This window comes from Lingula anatina, chromosome 7 (assembly GCF_051362555.1).
Source record: "Lingula anatina isolate TDL-2025a chromosome 7, LinAna3.0, whole genome shotgun sequence".
In the NCBI taxonomy this organism is placed as follows: domain Eukaryota; kingdom Metazoa; phylum Brachiopoda; class Lingulata; order Lingulida; family Lingulidae; genus Lingula; species Lingula anatina.
This window is the reverse complement of record NC_141773.1, coordinates 23,254,520-23,278,794: the sequence shown is the minus strand read 5'-3', so window position 1 is coordinate 23,278,794 and position 24,275 is coordinate 23,254,520. Positions and strand designations below refer to the sequence as shown.

Genomic DNA, 24,275 nt, shown 5'->3' with positions numbered 1-24,275 from the left:
AAAATACGAAGTAAAAAAGTACAATCAACCACCCCTAGGGACGGCCACACCCCCAATTAAAAAAAAAAAAACAAAAACAAAAACAAAAAATCCGAAATCCCATGCACATGCCTAACAAAATGTTTATTAACGTTTAGAGTTCCTAACTCTAATAGTCTACGAAATTACAATGTGCAATAAGTTTTATATTTTCGTCCCCCCCAGGGGCAGCCTGGCCAGTTTCAGCATACATAGTCGAAGCAAACCCGTCCCCACTCCAATTCTACCTGTCTCGTACTTCAAGCTGTTTCAGGGACTTAGAAAAAAATCCTGGTTGCAAAATGCGTTGCGGTTGCAAAATGCGTTTTCACGATTTTCTTTGGTTGCAAAATGCGTTGCAGTTGCAAAATGCGTTCAGTTGCAAAATGCGGCTCTACTTACTAGGACCGCATTTTGCAACTGAACGCATTTTGCAACCGGTTGCAAAATGCGGTCGGTTGCAAAATGCGGCTCTACACACTGCCTCACTGAACATTTTTAATGGATTTTAGACTTAAAATAAATCTATTATTATAATTATTATTACAAAGATTAAAAGAACAATAGGGATCCTAAGCATATATTGGTCTCATCATACAAAATTTAAAAAGTGTGTTAAACACAACAGAAGATATTGAAAAAGTGCCTCAAACTTTAGCAATTTTAGCAGAAAACCAAACGACCGAAATCAAGATATCAGTAGGGTCTACATTTTGAGATAATACCTTCCAATAATCAAATTTAATCAAACACTCACAGCCAGGAATTCAAACAATGCTTTGATAAGGGCAAATCTATCCAATTTTTATAAATACAAGATGGCTGCCATCAATTCTGTCTCAAAATACAGTTACCGTAATTCCTCAAAATAATCAAGAGGCCCATTTTTGCATGTTTTTTATTTTGAGATTTGTAATACAGGATTTTTCAGATAATATTCATTTCAAACAGAGCCATACAACTTCTAAATAAATTAAAATGATAAGTGACAAATTATTCAACCCCCCCCCCCACCCCACATTTAATGAGTTATTACTGTGCATATCCAATGCCATCAGCATTGTGTATATACCTTATTTTCAGGGAGCAAGTGAGAAAAATAAAAAAACACAAAGCATTTTTGTAAAGGCAAAAGGGAGTGACAGTCTCATTTTATCAATTTTCTCAAGTTGAACACTAATTAATCCACTTGAAATGATTTATATTGCATTTTTCAACCATTCTTTTTCCTTTCAAATGATTCATAGGTTTTGTAAATACATGTGATATCTTGATATCTATATTCTTTTTCTATAAAGAAAATTAAAACAGAGCCAGCAACATGCAATGACAGTAGGAGTGCTTTATTTTCATATTATCAATTGGACAGTAAAAGAACAAAGCAGTTACTTTTCACAGGTGTGAAATCAAGTTATGAATCTCCAAGGTTCCAATATCACGGTCATCTTTTCCATATACTGAATACAACAGTGATGGGTAGTGTTCCAGAGATTTTAATCTTATAACTGACTGATCACCAAGTTTCTTCTTCTGGTTGAGAGATCTAGGGTCTCCTTAGACAGTAATGATAATTCAGCAATCTTAGAATAAGTGTGGTAACTTGAAGCAACATGCCACTATAATTTAGTGTGACTGAACTGTCAATTGTCAATATTTGTCAATCCATTGGTGCCAATCCTCCTTTCCTGCAAAACTGAGTGAGATTGCCAAGCCTAAGATGCACATTTGTTATTGGGGATTGTCCCAAGGTGACTCTAAGTCCAATAAAGGTTCGCCAGGATATCCACTACTGCGTCTTCCTGAAGATGGCAGCGCAGGCTGTCAAAAGAAAATGTATTAAACATATTTTAAACTTATATTAATTGCTGTATAAAAACAATAACTAAATAATATACTGATCAAACATATTGCATAAGTAAAAACAATGATTGAAAATTAAATCAAATATGCATGATGTAGCTACCAGAATTTCATGATAGAAAGACATAGTTGGTACTCACATCTAAATCTGATGAATTTGCCTGTGCAATTTCAGGTGACTCTTCTATTATTATCTGTAAGATTGTCCAGGTCAAGGTTCACATCCAGGCCTAGGATGTAAAATCTGAAAAATAAACATAACATCAATAAATGTTTTACAACAACAGAGGCTTACTGTGTTCAGAATAGAAACTATCGTAGCAGGATCAATCTATCTCAGCGGAGTATCACACTTAGTCGTTGTAATCAGCTTAATTGTCTGGCACGCCCCCTTGCAATGCAACATGAACAACATAATAGACCGCAAAGTTTTCCTGATTTTACTAAAGTACTTTTAGTTGTACAAGTGTTCTGTGTTATATGTAAGTCTTGAATATTGAAGCACAGTTTGTTACAAAGTCAGATAAAGCTAAGTCGTTAACTTCAACTTCATTGTAAACACACATACATCTGCATATGAAACTAGAATATAAAAAACTGGCACAAGTAACATCCCCTAAAATACCAAAACTTGAAACTGAATGTGTGTTACATACCTTTGATTCTGGGTAAGAAATTTCTAATGAAGCTGTCGACAAGCTGTCTCTTAACTGTTTGTGTTATGATAACACACGTAGCAAAGCCCTAGAATTTAATGCACAAATATACTTCATAAGTTAGATACACAGTTTATTCGTTCAGCAGACGTATTTACCGTGAAATAGATATCAAGTCTGGGGTAGCGCTAGCAATTTTTTTCACTTAGCCAAATCACCACGTTTTTGTCAATTTGTTATCAAAAATGGTTATACTTTGGCTAATACATGTCAAATCAAGCCCTTTTTCTTTAGCCATTTTAAGTCAGTTTTAGCATTTGGCTAAATTGGCGAGTGTTAGCGCTACCCCAGCAAGTAAAATTCTATGAATTGAAATATACCAGTACATCTTTTAATTTCTTGCTTAATATTCTTTATATTACTTTAAAATATTCAAACTTATTATCTAAACTGGTTTTGAGTTTTTAGTGTGTCTGATTCTAGTATATGTATGCCACCACTGGCCAACAACAGGGTAGGTTATTTCTACATAGAAGACAGTACCTGAAATAGTGACAGAACCGACTTTGTCTGTTTATATATATGGGCCGGTAAGTGGTAGGGGGGTATAGGATAAAGATTGGATCATATTATTCCTTGAGGTTGTTGTAACTGTAACCAAACATGTTCCACTGCTTGTTTCGAATCGGGAGAGACATCTACAGAAAGAGAGAGAGATGGCTGAGAAAGATAATTCCCCCCAGTCATCCATATCAGGTTTCGATGTTATCCCGGAGACACAACAGGAGCCACTCGAAAGCCAGAGACAGCCATCGAGTGAGGACGAGGCTACCAGGCAACAAAAGAAGCGGGTCCGGGTGTCCAAGAAAGAAATCCCTGAGTAACGCTGGACAGAAGAGGCCGAGTTGAGGTTGGCCGAGCTTTTGAAAGAGAACCCCCAGCTGTATGACAAGAAGCAGAAGGAGTGGCCCAACGTGGTGGCCAAGAACAGCCGGTGGGACCGAGTCGGAGAGCAGCTGGAGCCTCAATCCTGCCACTGATCCCCAATGCAAGAAGCACTACGAGAACATGAGAACCAGGGTGGGAAGATTATGAAGAAGGAGAAGAAGAGTGGGGCTGACAAGCCACAGAGGAGTGCCCGTGACGACCAGGGCCCAGTATCTCGAAAGCTTCGCTTATGGCGAGCGTGTGCAAGCATGGCGAGCGTGCGCTATCCGATATCTCGAAAGCTTCGCAAATCGCGGCCGTGCGCTAATGTCGAAATCACCATTAGTTTAGAGGCTATTATTTGCGGCGATACAATCTAGTCGCAAAGGCCTCTGCGTATGCATAATTTGTTATTTTAATGTGTCTTTCATGTAATTAAACATGATGGCAAGTATGGGTTGCTAGTCATAATAGCATATAACAAAAGCTATAACAAAAACATGGAAGCTTATAATAGATTGAATCACTCGGTAACCTTGATAGAAAAACTTGCGGTAAATATTCACGTGAACCCAGCGGGCATAGTCGCGTTGGATCAACGTTGAAAACAGGTTGATCTACCTAAATTCAACGGAAAATCAATGTTGAACTAGCCACGTCAAAACACCGTCATAATGTGACGTTGACTCAACGTTGTATTTTGGTCATTGACACAACCTTGCAGACATGGATTGTAATTAAAAATATTAATTATTGAAAACGTGATACTTTGTTTATCAATACTGTAACTAACTTTATAAAAATAATAAAAAAAAGTGTTTTAAAGTAAAAGTTACAGTTGTTTTGAGTCTTTAGTGAACTAGTGAATTTTCTTAACTTGTTATTCAGAAATACATTCCAATAAACTGAATTCTAACACTAGGATGAATAAGTTGCTGTAAATGTGATGGAGTGAAGTTAATAAGGTTGACAGTTCTCGGTACCCTGTTATAGATTGACAGGTTGAGGTGACTGTGACTTTGTTATATATATATATATATATATATATATATATATATATATATATATATATATATATATATATATATTAATCTAAACCTTGGAAATTTTAACTTAAAGGCCATACATATATACCCTACATATATTAAGCCATCAAACATGTCCTACTGCTTAACACCACCAGGGTAAAAGGGTGTACCATGCTTAGGTGCAAATCATGCTTAGGAGCTAAATGCGTTGAAAAAATCAGACAAAGCAGGCACTTGGATGTTTTGCACCAAATATAAAAAACATTTCAGGTCATTTTTATGTCTTTTCATGGAAGAATGTTTTCTAACAACTGGGGTTGATACAATGTTGTTATCTGACGTTGAGTCAACTTTCAAATCCAATGTTTATCCAACGTATTATCAACGTTATGGTACAACGTTAAACCAACATAATTTGCCCGCTGGGAGAATGCTAAAGTCATATTTTATAATGCATAAAAATTAAACATTTAAACATTTCATACATCATTTTATATTTTCTGATGAATATAATTCATCTGTGTAGTCAACTGATATCTAGAAAAGCACTCAGAGAGCGCAGACCTCCGCCAAGGCAGCAAAGTCTCCATCCAATGCCGTTTCACCCCTAAATTTTCGATATTTTTGATTATCGATTATTGATTGATTTTTGGTCTGGATCACCACCAAAAACTAACCATCTGTTCCTTGGCCCACTCCTGACAGTTCCTGAAATCGGTTTCATCAAAATCGGTGGACAATTTATTTTTCTGATTGTTGATTATTGATTAATTATTGATCCGGATCACCACCAAAAACTAATCACTTATAAGGTAACCATCTGTTCCTTGGCCCACTCCTGACAGTTCCTGAAATCGGTTTCATCAAAATCGATGGACAATTTATTTTTTGATTATTGATTGATTATTGATCCGGATCACCACCAAAAACTAATCACTTATAAGTTAACCCATTTCTGACCAACCCTTAAAATTTCATCAAAATCGGTCCATAACATTCTGAGTGATGTTGATAACAAACAGACAGAAAGAGAGGGGTGAAAATATAACCTCCTTGGCGGAGCTAATAATCATGAATTTATAAGTGTCATTTATGTAGCCAAATGTTCACAAGCACAACGAAGCTCTGTTTTTGCTCCCAATTAAGTATGTCCATATGACTGAAAATTGTCATTTATTAATGACGAAAACTAATAAGATACAAAGTTACAAAACTGGGGAGATAATCAAACATCCCCAAACTATATAAGTGCCATAATATAAAAATAATAAAGTATGTTAATGAGTGCTACCAGGATTAATTAAGAAAAATATGAGAAATTACAACAGCTATAGGAGCAAAAAGTTGGCGCAAATGAAAATAAAAGGCCATATGATGTGAGAGAAGCTCACATCCTCGCCAACCGAGGAGTGCTTGTGAAAAAGTTGGAATGATCAACAACATCTGACATTATATCTGAATCCTATGTTCTACTAAAAAAAAAATAGTGCAACTACAAATCCATATCCCATAAAGAACTAGCTACAGCTGAATGAGGGATAGGAAGATAAACTGGCAACCATGAATAAAATTAAGGGAGCCAAAGAAGGCATTTAAATGGTGATTCCACCCTGTAATTTTTATTTTTATTTTTTTATTATTTATTTATTTATTTATTTATTATTATTATTATTATTATTTATTATTATTATTATTTTTTTTTTTTTTTGAAAACATGAAATACACATAATGATAAAAACCAGACCGCCTTTATATCTATCCTGCAAAAGCAAGGGCTTTCGATAATTCTGAAGAAACATAAGAATAAGTGACCGGTGTTCCATCAATAAACTGAAATAAATGACCTAACGCATGCGTAAAAGTTCGTCGGTAATCGAACAAGGCTTGAACTTGGCAAAGGAGAGGGCGAGATGTACCTGTCGGACTCAACCAGCTGAGAGTGCCAAAATTTTAAAGCAAGAACTATAGGACACGGTTCTTTAACTGTGATATGCCAAAGTGCAGCTACCTCATCCCATTCATTAAAGAACCCGTGACAACCAAAGACCGCCGCATAACCGATTGACCCCAAGGCATCTGTAAACAAGTGTAAGGTATTGCCATGATGAAGGCAGCAGGACTGATTTTCCATTAAAGTGATGTAAAAAATGAAGCCACATGCCTAGGTCCGCTCTTGCTTCACTATTGAGTCGAATATAATGACGCGGGGGTCCAACACCAACAGTTAAATAAATTAAGCGGCGTAAGAAAGCTCTGCTCGGTACTACGCCTAAGCATGCAAAGTTTAAAAAAGCAATAAGAGATTGTAACTCTTTCAATTGTACCTATTTTTCTTTGAGTAAGCTGGGAAACTAAAACATAACACTTTTCCAATTTGTCCTGTGGCAAACGACCCACTAGCGAATCTATTTTAACGCCGCAAATAGTTATACAAGTGGTCGGAGTAAAGTTTTTTTTTTTTTTTTTTTTTGACAGTTATGGGAACCTAATCCGTTTGCATAACGCAAGAAAATTTTGTAAATCAACTTGACAGTTATTGGAATTGGGGGGTCCAATGGAACAAAACTCATCCAGTATATAGGATATGGCAGAGGCATGAAATTTCTTCAACATCCATTGTAGAGCTGTACTCAGTGATTAAATATTTGGCAAAAACAACTTGCACCCATTGGCAGAATTGTTTCAAAATAAATAATTCATTCCAAGAGAAACAAAGAAGATGATAAACCAAAAGGCTAAGAGGTGAAATGCGGAAAACATCTGGAATGTCAGACTTGGCTAAAAGAGCACCAGGGCCGAAATGTTGGACATGGGCGATAATCGTATAATTAAGTCGTACATAAAATACTCATGGCCAGAAATGTGCAGCATTCACGCGATACGCGAGGGCGCAACAGTAGGGCTTCACGTGACTCAACTAACCAATCACAGCACAAGAATGGCATCGCACACAGACTCTGTGATAAGTGCTCAGCCCATTGTCAAGTAGTGTAAGTTCATGGTAACAAGCGTCTGATATGTGCAGAGAAGTTCATTATTATAATATATATTGTTCTCATTGTTACATTATCAAATCTAACTATGTGTCCAAGTAGTAACTATACTGTACCAAGTCAGGTACTGATGATGTGCAGAGGTCATATATTCCAGAATAAGCCATTACCACTGATTTATAACTTTTTATTTTTGTTTAATATGTTATTCGTGAACGAGTTCATGAAAGATTATTTTAATTTGTTAAATCGTGATCTTATTCTTTTTATATTCAAATAATTGAATAATGTAGGTAAAATTGGTCTTCCACTTCTTATTTGCATTTTTCCTTCACTACAAGATTATTTTGGAACAGTTGCAGCATTAAAAAATTAAATAAATAGCAATCTGAAAGAAAAAAATTTGCATAATTATTAAATGATGATTGGAATTTTGGATTGAGAGATAAGTTAAATACTGAGTAGTGATATGGTCAGTCAATTTATGTAGAATCTGATAATATGATTGAAAATACTGATTGAATTCTTGGCCTTGCACTGGGCAGTTTTACATTTGTGCCAAGTGCACAGTGGTAAAAAATCTTCAATTGCCATGAAAGTTTTCCATCAGACTCACTGTGACACTGTATGGTGCTGCTATCTGCTGGTGCTATCGGCAACGAATGGAGGATTCATTGGCACTTTTTTGTAGTTTGCAGGTGAAAATTTTCATGAAAAAAATAAGAAAATTAAAATTGTGCACATAATGAAAATCTGGTTCCCCCATGAAAATTTGACTCCCCTCCACATCATCATCATCATCATTTAGAGCCTATAGTGTTCCACTGTTGGACAAAGGCCTCAGCATGCTTTTTCCATTGTTTCCTATCCTGAGCCTCAGATTTCCAGTTTGGCCAAGGTTTCTTCTCCCCTCCACAAAACTTCATAAATCTTATTTTATTTTGAGTATATGACTGTGATCTTGTAGTATGTAAAATGGAGGATACATTGGCACTTTTTTGTAGTTTGCAGGTGAAAATTTTCATGAAAAAATAAAGAAAATTAAAAATGTGCACTTAACCGCCCTTTGTCTCCCCTATGAAAAAGCTTTTCTTTGAGGATACTTTATGAAGAATTTATTGAAAGTACTTGCAAGTCTCATGGGTATAAAAATGAAGATTTTCATGATTTCTTTTTCATTCTTTCACTCACTATTTTATCATCAAACTTTTAAACATTTCCAATATGTTTTATAAAGTATCCTAAAAGGAAAGGTGTTGAAATGATGATCAAATATTCAATAGATAGAGTAACGTGACCGGGTCGCACCCTGATCCTTTCTGTATATTGATGAAGTTTATTTCTAGTTAGTGTTGTTTACCTGAAATACTATTGCCGCACTGCCGTGATGAACAGACGAACATGGGGGCCGCCATTGTGTTACGTATAACAGCCTTGACATAGTTAGCGTGCCCTTGTGACCTTAGAATGTAAACAAACAACGAAGGGGACGGAACCTAGACGTAAATGATGCTCACGTACAACGTACGCAAACGTAGATCGTGAAAAAAAAAAAAAAAAAAAACGCAAGGAGAGCGTTGGAGTGGAAGCGTTGCAGTCGGGTAGAAGACGAAAGAAGAGAAAGACGTGCAGAAGAGAAAAAGGAGTAGATTTACAGAAGAAGACGAGAGAGAGCGGAAACGTGAGTTACACTGGTCTTCCGGACCGCAACTCCAGTAATGCGTTAGCGTAACTGGGAAAACTCTTTAGTTTCGTTATTTTTGAGTTTCTTTGGTTTTGTTTGCGTTTTTAACTCATTTGACCAGCAGCCGGGCATGGAGAACTTCTTACCGACCTCGACGATCCAATGCATGAGGGGTGTAGGTGGAAATTCCTGACAGTCGGATACGGCAGGTGGAAATCCTGAGAGCTGGCCACTCCAGGTGGGAAAATTCCTATTCTCCAAGACTGTTCGTGTGTAATGAAGCCATGTGCCGTAGCCAAGGAGACTGGACACCTTCGTGTAACTTTTTGTTGAGTTATTTGAGTTATCTTACGTTTGGTTTATTATCGATTTAATTGTTCAGCGTCCGGGCATGCAGCAACTGCAGGTGGGGATGCCTGAATCTACAGGGGATATATAGCCCATTCTCCAGGATTTCCGTGTAAAGTGAAGCAGCTGCAGGTGGGGATGCCTGAGTCTACAGGGGATACATAGCCCATTCTCCAGGACTGTTCATGTGAAAAGAAGCATTGTGCCGCGACAGAAGACTGGACCCATTCAGTAGCGTTTCCGATATTATTAAGATTTTTAGTTGAGATTTAGGTCGACGTTATTATTATGTTTTGAACTCCAAGAGAAACTGTGAACTCTGTGCGAACGTAACATGTAATTTTGAACTGAGTAACGTGAATGAGTTTAAATGCGTACGAGATACTCAAATGTCTTTAACTTTGCTTACGTGTTGTTGAAATTTTATAATCGATTTCTGCGTTTATTAAAGCTGTTTGTCTTTACTTGAAATCCACTCTTGTTGTTTGTGCTTGGGATATACTTTCCCTGGGGAAAATCAACATCTCTCCCGACCCGCGATTAAATTAACGTGCCCACGGGACTCCCGAGGGGAGGGCTCGCGTCACAATAGCTTTTTCATTGGGGAGTCATTGGGTGATAGAATGCACATTTTTAATTTTATTATTTTTCAAGTTTTTTTTCTTCTTTTTCACCCAATATTTTACCATCAAACTTTTAAATATTTCCAATATAATCTTCATATAGTAAAAATTAAGGAAAGGTGTTGAAATGATCATCAAATATTAAATAGATAGCTTTTTCATAGGGGAGACAATGGGCGGTTAAGTGCACATTTTTAATTTTCTTATTTTTTCATGAAAATTTTAACCTGCAAACTACAAAAAAAGTGCCAATGTATCCTCCATTTTACATACTACAAGATCACAGTCACACTCAAAATAAAATAAGATTTATGAAGTTTTGTGGAGGGGGAGTCAACTTTTCATGAGGGAGTCAGATTTTCATTATGTGCAAATTTTTAATTTTCTCTTATTTTTCATGAAAATTTTCATCTGCAAACTGCAATAAAGTGCCAATGTATCCTTCATTTTACATACTACAAGATCACAGTCATACACTCAAAATAAATAAGATTTAAGAAATTTTTGTGGAGGGGGAGTCAAATTTTCATGGGGGGGAGTCAGATTTTCATGTTACACCGGCATAAACCCAACGAATAGCCTGGGTAGATATGACACAAGCCATATTAATATAAAGTGCAAAAAACATCTCGGACTCCGCCGCCATAAAAAAATCCATGCAGACAACAGCCTCAGCTCAGCTGTGCACGTAAAAACAGGGATATCTGGTAAAACCGACTAGGCAAACGAACATACAGCTGGGTGACTCCCCGGAAAAGAAGCATAACAGCTCCCAAAAAATATAAACCTAGTATATCAGATACCACCTCAGGGTTCTCACAACTAGGCAAACAGTTAAACACCTTGGAAATACACCCAGAACCTAGTATACCAGATACCACCTCAGGGTTCTCACTACTAGGCAAACAGTTAAACACCTGGGAAGTACACCCAGAAGAAAGAGCATAACAACTCCAAAAATACATATTACCTGGGCCCCGTATCTCGAAAGCTTCGCTTATGGCAAGCAGGCGCAATCATGGCGATTCCGCGCTATCCCATGTCTCGAAAGCTTCGCAAATCGCGGCCGTGCGCTAATGGCGAAATCACCATTAGTTTCGAGGCTATTGTTTGCGGCGAAACAAACAAGTCGCAAAGGCCTCTGCGTATGCATAATTTGTTATTTTAATGTGTCTTTCATGTAATTAAACAAGGCGGCAAGTATGGGTTGCTAGTCATAATAGGATATAACAAAAGCTATAATAAAAACATGGAAGTTTATAATAGATTGAATCACTCGGTACCCCTGATAGAAAAACTTGCGGTAAATATTCACGTGAAGAATGCTTAAGTCATGTTTTATTATGCATAAAAATTTCAAAATTAAACATTTCATACATCATTTATATTTTCTGATGTATATAATTCATCTGTGTAGTCTATTGATAATAATCATAAATCTAAAAGTGTCATTTTCTACACAAAATGAAAAAGCAGAAACAAAGCATTTGGTCGCACCGTGACCTTCCTTAATGTCTATTATTGTGAGATTGAACACTTCTCACCAATGCGTCAGTAATTGTGTCAGTCCAAGATTCGCTTATTGAATTTTTTTTTTTTGACATTTTATTGGTGTCAAACACTTCAAATATCAGTATTTGTAATTACGATATTCCTATAAATAAAAACAACCTCTTGATTTGCGTCATGGTAAAAAAAAAACATTTTGTGTAATTGTGTTATGATGTCTTCACTTTATGCGACAATCGAAGTTTAGTAGGCCTAGAGTTTGAGGTCATAATTGCGTTGCGTTTGCTAAGGCTTCGAGATAGCAGGTGGGTGCAATCGCACTCGCAAATAGCGCGGAATCGCCATGTTCGCGACCGTGCGCAACATAGCGAAGCTTTCGAGATACGAGGCCCTGGGGTCGGTTTCACAAAGCAGTAGTTAGCTAGCGATCGGTAGTTAGCCTCTCGCTAGTTACAGTGCCGTTTCACGAAGCAGTCGCTAGTTCTCTCGCTCGTATATATTGTCTCGTTGTTACCATGGATATTTAACGACTGAGTCGCTAACTCTAGAGTTTCATCGTACGCATGCGTAATGAGTGAAATAAAAAGGTTGCTTAGTTACCGTTGTCTGTCATTTGTCTTTGTATGCAATATGGCGGCTGCCTTTCTTGCTCGGCCCTATCCGTACCGCCAGACGGCAACGTAGACTACGACGTTTTCATGAAAGGCAGAATCTGTTAGAATATACACACGATGATGCAATTTACGAGAGGTTGAGCCTAGCTGTGACAAAAAGAGCGGCAAAAAGGTGGTGGAGATCCTTTACGACGACCTCAAAGCAGACGTTCTTATGCATTTCCAGCCACCAAAAATTGGAGAGTATGTGCTTTCGTGACACTTTTACGCAAGAGTTCCACTTCCGGCAGACGGTTTCGAGACTACGGTGAGTAACGAGAGAACTAACGACCGAACTTTACGACTGAACTTAGCGATAAGTTAACTACTGCTTCGTGAAACACCCCTCGAAAATCGCTAAGTTTGCTCGTTAGCGAGGTAGTTCAGTAGTTAGTTGTTCTAACTAACTACTGCTTTGTGAAACCGGCCCCTGGAGTTTTCTGACGCAACACATAGTCCGGGGAGTGATAGTCCCCAGTGAGCAGTTTGCTGTCCCAGAGTCAGCTGCAGTGACGATAAGCGACGATGACAATGATGAAGTGAGGTCCACAAGTTCCCAGAGCCAATGGCAAGGGCATGGACCTAATGAGAGACTTCTTTTTTATATTGCGTGCCCAAGTCGGCACAACACCGTCCGAATTGCGCAAACTCGTCGTGCCAATGCGCGAAGTGCGTAAACTAAGCGTGAACTTGTCGTGCCAGTTCGTGTCAATGTGGTCACGCATTCCTGAAATATTCGTTAGCTCGTCGTGCACTCGTCGTGCACTATGCGTGTACTAGTCGGGAACAGCGCGGGTGCCTCCCACTTCGTGCCCCGAAATGGCACGACTTAATTGCCACGACAAAATCGGGGCCAAAAGTCGTGCAAGTGTCAGCCTTAAGTCACCACTGCTAAACGCACCCCGTGCCCTGTTTCCTCACGTGGAACGGTTTTGGGTAAATCAGCTACGACACCAAAGGTCTCCTTTCAAAACGTTTGGATCAATACTGCTGTGTGCTTTTTATTCAGGTGACTCAATTGACTAAGTTCACTCTGGGTCACCTACATGTAACAATGCCATGTCGTCTTTAGGCGATTTTCGCTCAAAATCCTCGGTTGGAGAAACAGAGGGACTTGATGCTACGGAAGTAGTAGCGTGCATTAATCAATCAGAAAAATCAACTTGGAAATATCCGATGAATGCACGACACTAAAAATACGTTACGACTTAGCAACATCAACAACATCACCTAACAGCCTTCGACGGCAGCCATTTTATTCATAGAGTATATTGTGATCTATTGAGTAGAGACGGTATTGCCGTGATAGAGACTTGAAATAAGGCGTGACATTGACCAGCAAAGATCGCTTTTTAAGAGGTACAGTATATAAGGCTTTTTTCTATTTATTATTTTAATGAATCTATCTTTACATCTGACATAATTCTAAGTTTAATTAAGCTGAATTTTACGTACAAAATTACATTGCCGATGAATATCCGACACAAAATATTTCAAAAGCGCTTATATCATTACCGCTTTATATTTTTCAGTTTTAATAAAACTGTCATGTGAACGCATTGATCTCGGCGCTCACTCTCCCTCACATACATCATCCATTGCTGCACGCACCCTGTTTTCTTACCTGGATCAGGTGCACAGAACGTGTTAGGTAAAGCTGCTACTACACAAAGGATCTCCCTACAAAGCGCTTTTGTCAGTGCCTCTGTTTGCCTTTTATTCCGGTTGACATGACTTGCCAAGTTCACTGCAGGTCACCTAACAAAAAAGATAATCACAATTTGGAGAATATGGCTTATAATTTGCAAAGGTTTATTATTAAGATGATAGTTTAGAGGAATTCAGTAGGAAAAATGATGCTACGACAGTTTAACGTGTATTTATCAATCAAATGAATCAATTTGGAAACAGCAGATTAATGCACGGCACTGAAAACATTGTATTAACTCAAGAATGTTAACAGCATCTCCAGGCAACGATCGGCGGTAGCCATTTTGTTCACCTCAACATAGGAAAGGCCTGGCGGAATTCAAGGCAAAATTAAAGTAATTATTAAGACTAAAAATAAGAATCAGTCATTATTATGTGAAGGTATATAAAAAACCATCGTGCAAGCATTAATTGCCCGTGGAAATAAACGCGGCTCATATAAAAGCATGCAAACACCTTGATTGGCATGTCGCTGAATAGCCGATGAAAAAGCACTCGAAACAAAATATAGCCGGATTCTTTATTTTCACCAGATTGATAACACTTATCATACATATTGATCTGAGAACATATGATCAATGTGCCTTCGTGACAAAAAAAAAAAAAAAAAAAAAAAAAAAAAAAAAAAAAAAAAACGTACGTCCTGAAAATAGTGCGTGGAGTAGATTGATCTGAGAACATATGATTAATGTACCTTCGTGACAACCATTATAGTAAGGATGGAAGCAGCACTGTCGGGTACATGTATGATTCATAAAAATGTTATCACTTTCAGATATTTCAATATAAACCCAGTATTTTAGAATATGACAATTGAATATTATACCCTTAGCAAAATTAGAAGTTTGCAGCGGGTCTGATATTTTGCTAATTGTAGACATACATTGACTAAGACGAATATCCCTCTTGCATCACATTCCAGATAATAAGGACAGGGAAGGATTCATAAGTGACCGGTAACATGGCAACACCAATGAGAACATACACCAATTCCGACCAGGATAATTTCTGTCGTATGAGCATTCAAATTGTAGATTATGCCCTGAAGGTTTTATAAGATTTTTCTTCAGTAAGGGCTAAGAAAAAGTATCCCAATTTATTTGACCCAAACAAGGGCTATGCAAATGTCAGGACAACGCCGTTTGGATTATCACCGGAAACGTTTAATCACCACCAACGAAATCAACTGTATCCTGCTAGGAATCACTCCACATCAGTAACTGTTGGTGATTTAGACCCTACACTGACTGTGCTTTTGCTGACAAATATCACAACATTGAATCCATGTCCTAGGAATGCTTGGGACAACCCCTCTGACGCACCCTCTAGGTGGCAATCAGTGAACAAGATTTCAGAGCCGCGTTTTTCAGGGTTAATTATCTTGGATCTCTCTTGCAGTTTCACAAATGAAGATTAGGATGCTATTTTGTCTTAACCCCTTGATGCCAAACTACTCAAGAAATACCGGTACATAATTGGAGTGTGGGGCGATTATGACAAAGATGTGAACGAAAGGATGAAAAGTGGATTTAAAACGATTGTAGAAAAACTCACAAAAGTAAGCACACAGGTGCTTGACGATAAGTCGGAGCTAAAGAAACACTTGGACAAGATAAGCATGGTCAGACGACAAAAGGTATGTAAGTTTTCTGTTATGTTTTCCTCAGTCTCAGTAAAGTGATAAACATGAAAATACGATGATATTATTAACATACGTAGGTAAAAAAAAAAAAATAATAATAATAATATATATATATATATATATATATATATATATATATATATATATATATATATATATATATAATCCATGTTGACATCAAGTTGCCCTAGCATGCAACGTCAACACTGGAATAAAATAAAAAATAATAGATGTAGATGTATCCATTAAGGCTACTATATGTATGCTATAAATCCCAAGTTTACTAAGTCAACCATTCTTGGTATGCTACTATTTGCAAATGTTCGGCAAACGATTTTATCGAAACGTGAAATCACTTTTCATAATACTATATACAAAATGCTTCTAACAAAAATATATATTCAAACATAAATTTCTTGGATTATGTACCGTAATAGTGTTATCAGCCCGTCTCCCTACACACTGCTGTTGTGGAACGTGGAGAGAGTCTTTTATTTATTTTTCAGGGTGCTTATGCTTGGTCTTTCTTTATGTTAAAAGCTGCGTGCTGTGCCTTTTGTAAAGATAGTTCAAAATACCCTTGTGTCCTTAAATGTTAAAACTCGTTAATTAAAAAAAAACTATGACTTGTTTACTCTGCAGGCGTAACATCAGGTCTGTCTTAAATAGTGATTTTATTTTATATGCCCCCTTTACATTATTGATGGTGTTTCTGATCCCCAATCTTACCTTGTAGTTATAAAAGTGTAAAAGGTAGTTACACTTCACTTAAGTAGTATCACATAGTATTGCATAATACATTTTATCCCTTGCGTTAAACACAACACTGAAAAGAAAAAAAACTTGTGTTGCATCTTTACAACTCTATCTATAAAATGCAAATTGAGCCTCACGCGCAATCAAGTTGTTATTCCACAGGTAACAGTGCACATACATATATTTTGATACGAACCCCAGAGTCTTCGCGGCCAGGAAGTCAAAACGACCGGTTAATGCAAGATTTATTACACCTTGACTATGTACAGTGTAGTTAGCTCTCACTGCCCATTATTGTTACATTACGTGGAGCTACATCTGTAGTCATTTCCTTAAACGAACATCTTGATCTTCCTTTATATTTGAAGGTATTTGAAACACCCGTGTGTAAATATTTCAAGTATCTCTGTGTCCTTCTTACGTAGATATCCAAACCCAATATAGAGGTGCAATTGATGTCACAGGCATGCTCTTAAAATATTTAGGTCTCAGATTGCAAACTATGCTTGATTATTTTAGGGTCCCACATGAAGAAGTCTGTATAAATGTTTCACTCTCCTGAAACCATGAATAAAAAAATCATCTTCTCTTGCATGTCACTGAATGTGACAAAACAGGGAAAATACACTCTACTGACAGTAAAATAAACATTAAATAAATTATTTTCCCCTCGTGCTCCAAATATGACATCAGAAATGTCAAACTATCACTATCACAATATATTTTTCTGTCAACAAAAGAAAACACCGTTTTCTCTTGCACCAAGTACTGAACTTTTTGACAATTTTTCTAGGGAATATACGTTACCTAGTATTAGCCATGACGCAAAGCCCGTTGATTTACAGTTTAAATATTTATAAAAACACCATTACGTCAAGTCTAACCATGACTGAACCACTACGTAATATTTCGGAAAGCGGTATAAAAATTAAAATTAAATGACTAGGAACATACGTTCCCGTACGTTTTTGGAACATACGTTACGATTTAGTGCTCTTTGCGTTATGTAAAAGACATGGTGAAAATTAAAATTGCATTGAAATTGAGACAGTCGTGCATTTTTGTTCTATACACATATGTTATAAAATTGAATACAACATTGAATCCATTCAATTTTATTTTTGACACTCCAGCATGTGGAATGCACCTCTATATTGGGTTCGGGTGAAAACCTGCTCGGTTCATAATACTAAAAGGTGTTTTTTTCGTAGCCATAGAATTAGTTATTTTATAAATAGTGGTTTTATTTTGCATACCCCCTTATATGATTGATCTCGTTTCAATGATGCTATTTTTGTTACAAATGTATCAAAGTAATTGTGCTGTCGAGTAGTATAACATAAAGAGTGAATGTTGTCAGTGATCCGTAATAATAAGAATGATAAAACTATGAATCGTAAATTTGACCATGAAATAGCATGTTAAACATAGGTACATTTTAACCCTAATGTAAAAATAGAGGCAGTCAAATGAGAAGAGAAAAAAGATTTCCAGCCGCACCTTTACACCTCCAGCTATGAAATACAGCGAGAAGAAGAACGCCCCCGAGTTGCCGCTGTTCGCTAGAGCCTGGTATTGCTGATATGGGTTATATATGAAATCAAGATCGAGCTGGCAATACCGGATTCTAGAACCTAGGGTAGTCTGGTGGTAAACACTCCTAAAGAGACGCGTCGCTGTGGTTGCTAGCAGAGAGTGGTTGGTGTAGAATCCTTTCAGGCCAACCTCTTCACACGTTTCTCGGGTGAAGTTTGACAGGGTATTCACACCAATCGACTGTCGACTAAACCATGCGTCTCCCCGCCATTTCTGCAAAGGCTGGAGATAAAAATCATTGTCTCTGTTATCTTTGGGGGATAATTCCATATATTTCTTGTAAATCGCTCCGGGCAGTCTGCGTTAGAAAACTGGGTCACTTGCTTTGGAACTAATTTACAATGTTTGAGGCCACCTTGACAAGTTTAAGAGCCGTCTTCTGAATATTTTAAGTAAGCAATTTCACCTTGGTGCGTAATTTGTCCTTGGTCCTTGGTGCGTAATTTGTTGTGATTTATATCGCAGTCGCCGATGTTCCTTTCCACCTCGTTATCCGACATGTTTGCCATTCAAGTAGTGCAGTATACACACGAGTACTTTGGGATTGTAGTTGCCCAGCACTTTCGATGACCACAACTTGCTTTCATCCTCTCTGTGTCCTTCTTAATGATTGTAAAACCTGCTCAGCATTAAATGGATTTAATCTTTTTCAGGGAAGAAACACCTGGGAGAACTTGACGTTAATCAGAGGTTTTCCAACCATTTGTTACCTCAGATAAAACAGACATTTGGACGTGAACTCAAAGATCTAGAAGATCTCCAGTTACTAGGATAATAGACAGAAGACATCAACTTAAACTTGACCAACCAGGATGCGGTATTTATTCGCATCCCCTTACATTCCTTTAGGAAAGCAGGCCACATGACATTTTACAAAGACAAAATTATAACAGCTACAACTGAATGATTGAATGAATATTTATTTCAGAGTGTTAGGTCCAGCTGTATAACAAACTGTATAAATGGAACCTAATGAAACAGATGAAACAGTCTTACTTGGTGGTACTACACGCATTCCAAAAGTAATACAAATGATAAGGGAGTATTTTGCGAAAGATGCCAATACGTCTATAGACCCTGAGTTGGCAGCTACTTATGTAGTGTCTATATAGGCAGGTATGATTGGAGGAATGTGGTCACTCACAGTGAGTGCAATTGAGCTGCTAAGAAAATTCATATACGACGAGGCATTAGTTATATATACCCATGTGCATTATTTATTTATAAGTTGTACTAAAAAATGTCTAAGCTAGTCGGCCTGTGCTCAGTCAGGGTCTACGGACATGAGGACTATTTACTGTGCCACCAGTCCCTCTGAAGGAATCCTGTAGTGGCTTATGGTGGGATGATACACGTTCAGTTGTGCTGACCATGCTGTATTGGTCAACCCAGCATTGAGCAACTGGATGTGAAGGGGATAGCATCATTTATTAAATGATGGATGCGTTTATCAAACAATGCCCTAACAATAACTGGGTTTTTGTTGGTAAATCTATAATGTTCTGACCGATCCTTTTCATCAGGAACTGTTTTTTTTTTTTTTTTTTTTTTTTTTTTTTTTTTTTTTTTTTCCTGGGACTTAAGAATAGGATAGGCAATTTCTTTCCTTCCAGGTTAGGATGCATTTTTTAACGAAAACACACAAATCTCTTGTTGTTTTCTCCTTGATAACACCTTCTCACCTTCGCTAAACCAAGTTAAACTACAAATGAGTGTGAAGGAGAGGCAAAAACACCACAAATATTTGTTTGAAGCTCATATAAGTTTTGTTCCCACTAACTGCTGCTCCCTCATAGCAGCATCCATTCTGCATAGCTTTGGCAAAGATCTTTGATGCAGCAAGTGTTTGTGCAAGTTCTTATTTGTCTATTCTTCCAGTACATTTAAAAATCCCCCCAAGGTTGGAGTGGGGCAGCCATTTAGATTGTTCATAATCCCACTTCTTGTTCTGCACTTGCCCTCGTTCTACACCATCAGTTTCAATATATACATCTTTCAAGTGAGAAAATCTTTGCTATTTTACCCGTGTAGGCGTCGTCGATTGCCTCGACAATTCTTTCTGGCTTTGAGGTCCTTCATTTTTCCCATTGCAGCAAGTCGCCGGCCTTAGAAAAATCTATCATCATAATGACTGCCAGCAGGTAACACCTTGGCATCTTCTACTTGCCTTCAGAGTGCAAGGATCTTGGATATTGTGCTTTGCCTTGGCCTGAAACCATTCTGGTTCTTTCTAGGTAGAGGGTCTAACGCCGTCCTTATTCGTAATAAGAACATTTTTTATAGAGCTTACTTACCCTGGAGGAAAGAATGCCCCTGTATTTGCCAGCGGGACTCATATCTCCTGCTTTGGGTATTGGTACAATGTTCAGTGTTGCCCATTCGGATGGCTTCCTTTTGCTTAAAAGTGTTTTGTTGCAGAAGGGCAGTATGATGTCATCAATCATGCGTCTATTGATGACCTTCACTGGGATATGGTCTTTAGCCTTCTACCCATTATCCCATAGACTTCAAGGTTCTTCTTAGCTCCTCCACTGTAAATGGCATCTTCTCAACTGAAGTTTGTTAAACACTATGTATCTTTTCTTCTTCATCCACGACTTCTGGTGGTTTCCCAAGCAACTCATTAAAAATGGCTATACCAGTTCTCAACCCTTTCCTCCTGTGTACTTCCCTCAAGTTGGTCTTTTCTTGGGGTTCTTCGAGTGAGCTCATCAATCACATTTCAGGCTTCTTGTGACTTGTCATTTGCCTGTGCTTGCTCTTTATGTTTGATTTGCTCATCCACCTCTTTCTTTAATATGGTGTGTAGACTTATTTCAGCTTCTTTCGAGCTCTGCTTATCTCTGTGATGTCGTCGCCTTCCCTCGTTTGTTTGAATTCACTTCTGAAGTTCTGCCGGGTTTCCAGCACTCATGGACCATGACTTCTTCTGTTCTTTCCACCTTTGGAAGAACCTCCTCCACGGCCCTTTGCTTTGCCATGGCCTTTTGCCTGTACAAATGCCCCTTACCTCTTTTTGGCATCTTCTTGGTCAATGGTGAAAGCCTCATAGCAGTTTCTGATCGTTACAGAGTATTCTTGCTGTAGCTCTGGACTGTTTGAACTGCTCCTAATCATAGCAAACTCGCGACTCTGGTTGCTTTATGTAAGACCTGAGACTAAACATGTGGTCAGACCATACACTCTCAAAAGAGCTGTATGCTTCCACATTCTTCAGGTTGTTTCTCCATTTTCTTTTAACCAGGATGTAATCCAGTTGACACCAAAGGTTTCTACGGTCTGTAAATGTCTTTTGGAAGGTAATGTTGGATATGAAACGATTCATTTCTTGTGCCAACTCAGGCAGTTGCCTCATTGCGGTTTGTGTCCTGGTGAAATGTGCTGTGTAAAAATCGTACGCACGATTCCCTTGTTGTCAACCTCTACGTCTTCAACATGACCCATCGGCCATACATTGCGAGCAACGTTATCGTCTTTTATGAGAACTACATCTCCGATGTTGAGGTTCTTTGGTGTTTCTTCCATTTGTGACGCCTTTGAAGGGTCATGATGTATTCTTTACGTCATCTGGACCAAAATACGTTGGGTCGATTTGGACTCGTCGCCATCTGTTGTGCAGATATCAGTCATTTAGCTAAGATGAACCTGTTGGAGGTACGTTAACATGCGATCTAGCGGTCAAATTGTGGTTTGACGTTAAAGGTTCTGCGTCATCTGAATCTGAGGAGATGTTGGGTTTTTTGACCGAAAATTCATTATCGCACCCACCTTAGATAACAGTGTCTGCCAGCAATCAGTGTCCTTACAAGTTCAAAACTCATGCAACATATCAAACACTACTGTTCTAACTGACCTATTATACGTTCCCTTGTTCCGCCCATATTGCTTGCTGTAGGTGGATTGAAATACCAGTCAACTCCAGCTTTACGCATATCGTTGTGAAAGACACCGTCAAAGTGCCTGCTGTACTTCTTTGTGAGAATCATTGAAGTTGGTTCCATTATCGCTCTACAGTTCTGCAACCTTCCCCCGACGCATAACAAAACGTCGTTAGACATTGATAAAGGTATCTGTTTCAAGGTTAATTGCTGCACGTAAAATGGACACCGTAGCGCTTAACTTCTTTCCGATCCTCTTTGATAATGAATGGTCCAAAATAGTCGACTCCAAATCTGCCAATGGCAGCATTGTATCGTCAACTCTGCAAACTGGCAGATCGGACATTTTTTTCTCCTGCGTTACGCCTCTAGTGCGACAACAGATAACTCACGTTGACAGCACTGACCGCTCTGCCGCATTGACTTTTATCCAGACTTGCCTTGTTGCCACCACTGTGATTTGATCGTTGGGGTGTCGTCGGACAACCTTTGCCTCTCCTATATCAAATATATCCACGTTGTGGTATATAACGCTGGTTTCTGATCGAGTGGACCGGGCGTACGTCATTCCTTTGGTCCATGCGGTGAGTGTAACATGCAGTCATAATAGTCCGATTGCTAATCAGGTCACCTGAAAACTTCAGGATATCTGGCTCTGGAAGTGTGTTCGTACAAACCAAGTGGTTTTCTACATATCTGCTGCTCAGTTGTATTGGATTTGGAGCTGTCTAAATTCCTGAGCTTCTATGTTTAACTGTGCACTGCTCGGGCGTTGCGATCCACAAGGCTGACTTTATCTGGTTTGGTATGTGATGCAACATGGGAAGTTATGGGTAGGACTGCTGCATGCGTCGTGACGTCATCTTCATAAACACGTTTTTTCGACGTCCTGTCTTAGTTGCTCGTTTTCCTTCATTAACCGGCGTTTTTGTTGAAGTGATTTTTTTCCGTAGGCAGCCCTACTATTTACCCTTGTTCTTTAACTAGTGCTGATACATTAGTATGAGTAGACTGAAAAGAACGAGATGATTGGTGTGAAGATCGACACGACATCCCGCCGCTGGGGCTGCCATTCCCAGCCGCACCGGCACATTCCACCGACAGGGCACGCGCTGCGTTGTGCCTAAAATCACATTTAGTTGATCTGAAAGGGGAAATAAGGACGTACCTAATATCGTATTTACTTGATCGGAGAGGGTAATAACGGCGCTGTATCTATGACTGGGTTCCATGCCTAGATCAATCCATCTGGACTATAACTCCCTAGGGAGTCTCACTAAATTTCTATCAACTTAATCGGCTTAATTGTCTGTCACGCCTACCGAATCAGCTAGGGTATAGATAATTACCCCCTTACAACTATACAAGGCGTGACAGCTTTAGTAGGCGTGGAGTGAGACTCACCAGGGAGATAGATCGGTCCTAATATCTGTGGGAATGGTCCCTAATAGTGCATTCACTTGATCGGTAAAGGGTAATAGAGACGAAATTGCAATCTTCTGCATTTGATAGGAAAATAGTCATAATGACGTTGTACCTAAAATCTCGTTTACTTGATCGGAAAAAAAGGGTAATAAATACGTTACAATAATCGCCTATATTTGATCGGAAAAATGTTATGAAGGCGTTGTGTATAGACGTCATTATTTGGAGGAAGGAAGGAAGGACGTACTTAAAACAATTGAAAAAACTCAAGCATGATGTTCGAAATTTGGCTGACGACAGCCGTATTTATTGAAGGTCCCATTAATAAAAAAAGAAATAGAGCGGATTAGTGGTAAACAGTGGATTTTGTCGATTAATGATGTTAACGTAATGTGTAAGCCTGAAAAATTTACATTTAAGAAAGTGCCCAACTGTGTAAGCCCCATGATGGCTAATACATGTAGGCATATCTTGACAAACACGTTGCTTTGTTTCTTGAACTTTTATTGAACCACCAATAGTTAAACACGTTCTGAAACAGTAACAATGGGAAATAATGTAAAATAAATATACAAAATAAAATTTGAAATGGACTTGTTAAGATCTTGTTACTTGAGAAATAAGGCACACTTAAACAGGTCTTGCACATCTATGCTTTACCTTTCTTTACATGACATACTTACTAAAATAATGACTACATGCTAATCTATCAACACATTAATAAGTCATTACAAAGCTTAAAAAACAATGATGACTGCAGAAAATAAATAATACTAGACATAGCCTAGCTACTCGCTAGAACTTGCCTAGCCTAATGAACTTGAAACAGTTTACATAAACTTGTGGCCTCTTACATACTGGTGGGCTTGTTAATACTTTACACTGATAACTTTAACTGCTGGCACTGCAATTATTAAAATATTGATAAATAAAAAAACAGAATTGTATATAATGATATTGCTTACTGGG

At 38.2% G+C, this 24,275-nt stretch overlaps 2 long non-coding RNA genes across 7 annotated transcripts; one reads left to right on the top strand and one right to left on the bottom strand.

Moving 5' to 3' along the window:
• Positions 1-1,342: 1,342 nt before the first annotated feature.
• LOC106175611 (uncharacterized) lies at positions 1,343-14,027 on the bottom strand. 5 transcript variants are annotated; one of them, XR_015335453.1, is made up of 5 exons: positions 8,843-10,118; positions 8,099-8,162; positions 2,535-2,622; positions 2,019-2,122; positions 1,343-1,836 (listed from the first exon to the last, which is right to left on the bottom strand). It is a non-coding gene; the product is annotated as an uncharacterized LOC106175611 (long non-coding RNA). The 5 variants fall into 5 exon arrangements; XR_015335454.1 differs by lacking the exons at positions 8,099-8,162; positions 8,843-10,118 and adding an exon at positions 13,924-14,027; XR_015335451.1 differs by lacking the exon at positions 8,099-8,162 and having other exon boundaries at positions 1,343-1,817; positions 8,843-10,123.
• LOC147760918 (uncharacterized) lies at positions 12,329-23,853 on the top strand. Of its 2 annotated transcripts, XR_015335456.1 has the most exons (4): positions 12,329-13,658; positions 13,832-14,344; positions 14,932-15,645; positions 18,657-23,853. It is a non-coding gene; the product is annotated as an uncharacterized LOC147760918 (long non-coding RNA). The 2 variants fall into 2 exon arrangements; XR_015335455.1 differs by lacking the exon at positions 13,832-14,344 and having other exon boundaries at positions 12,359-13,658.
• Positions 23,854-24,275: the final 422 nt, after the last annotated feature.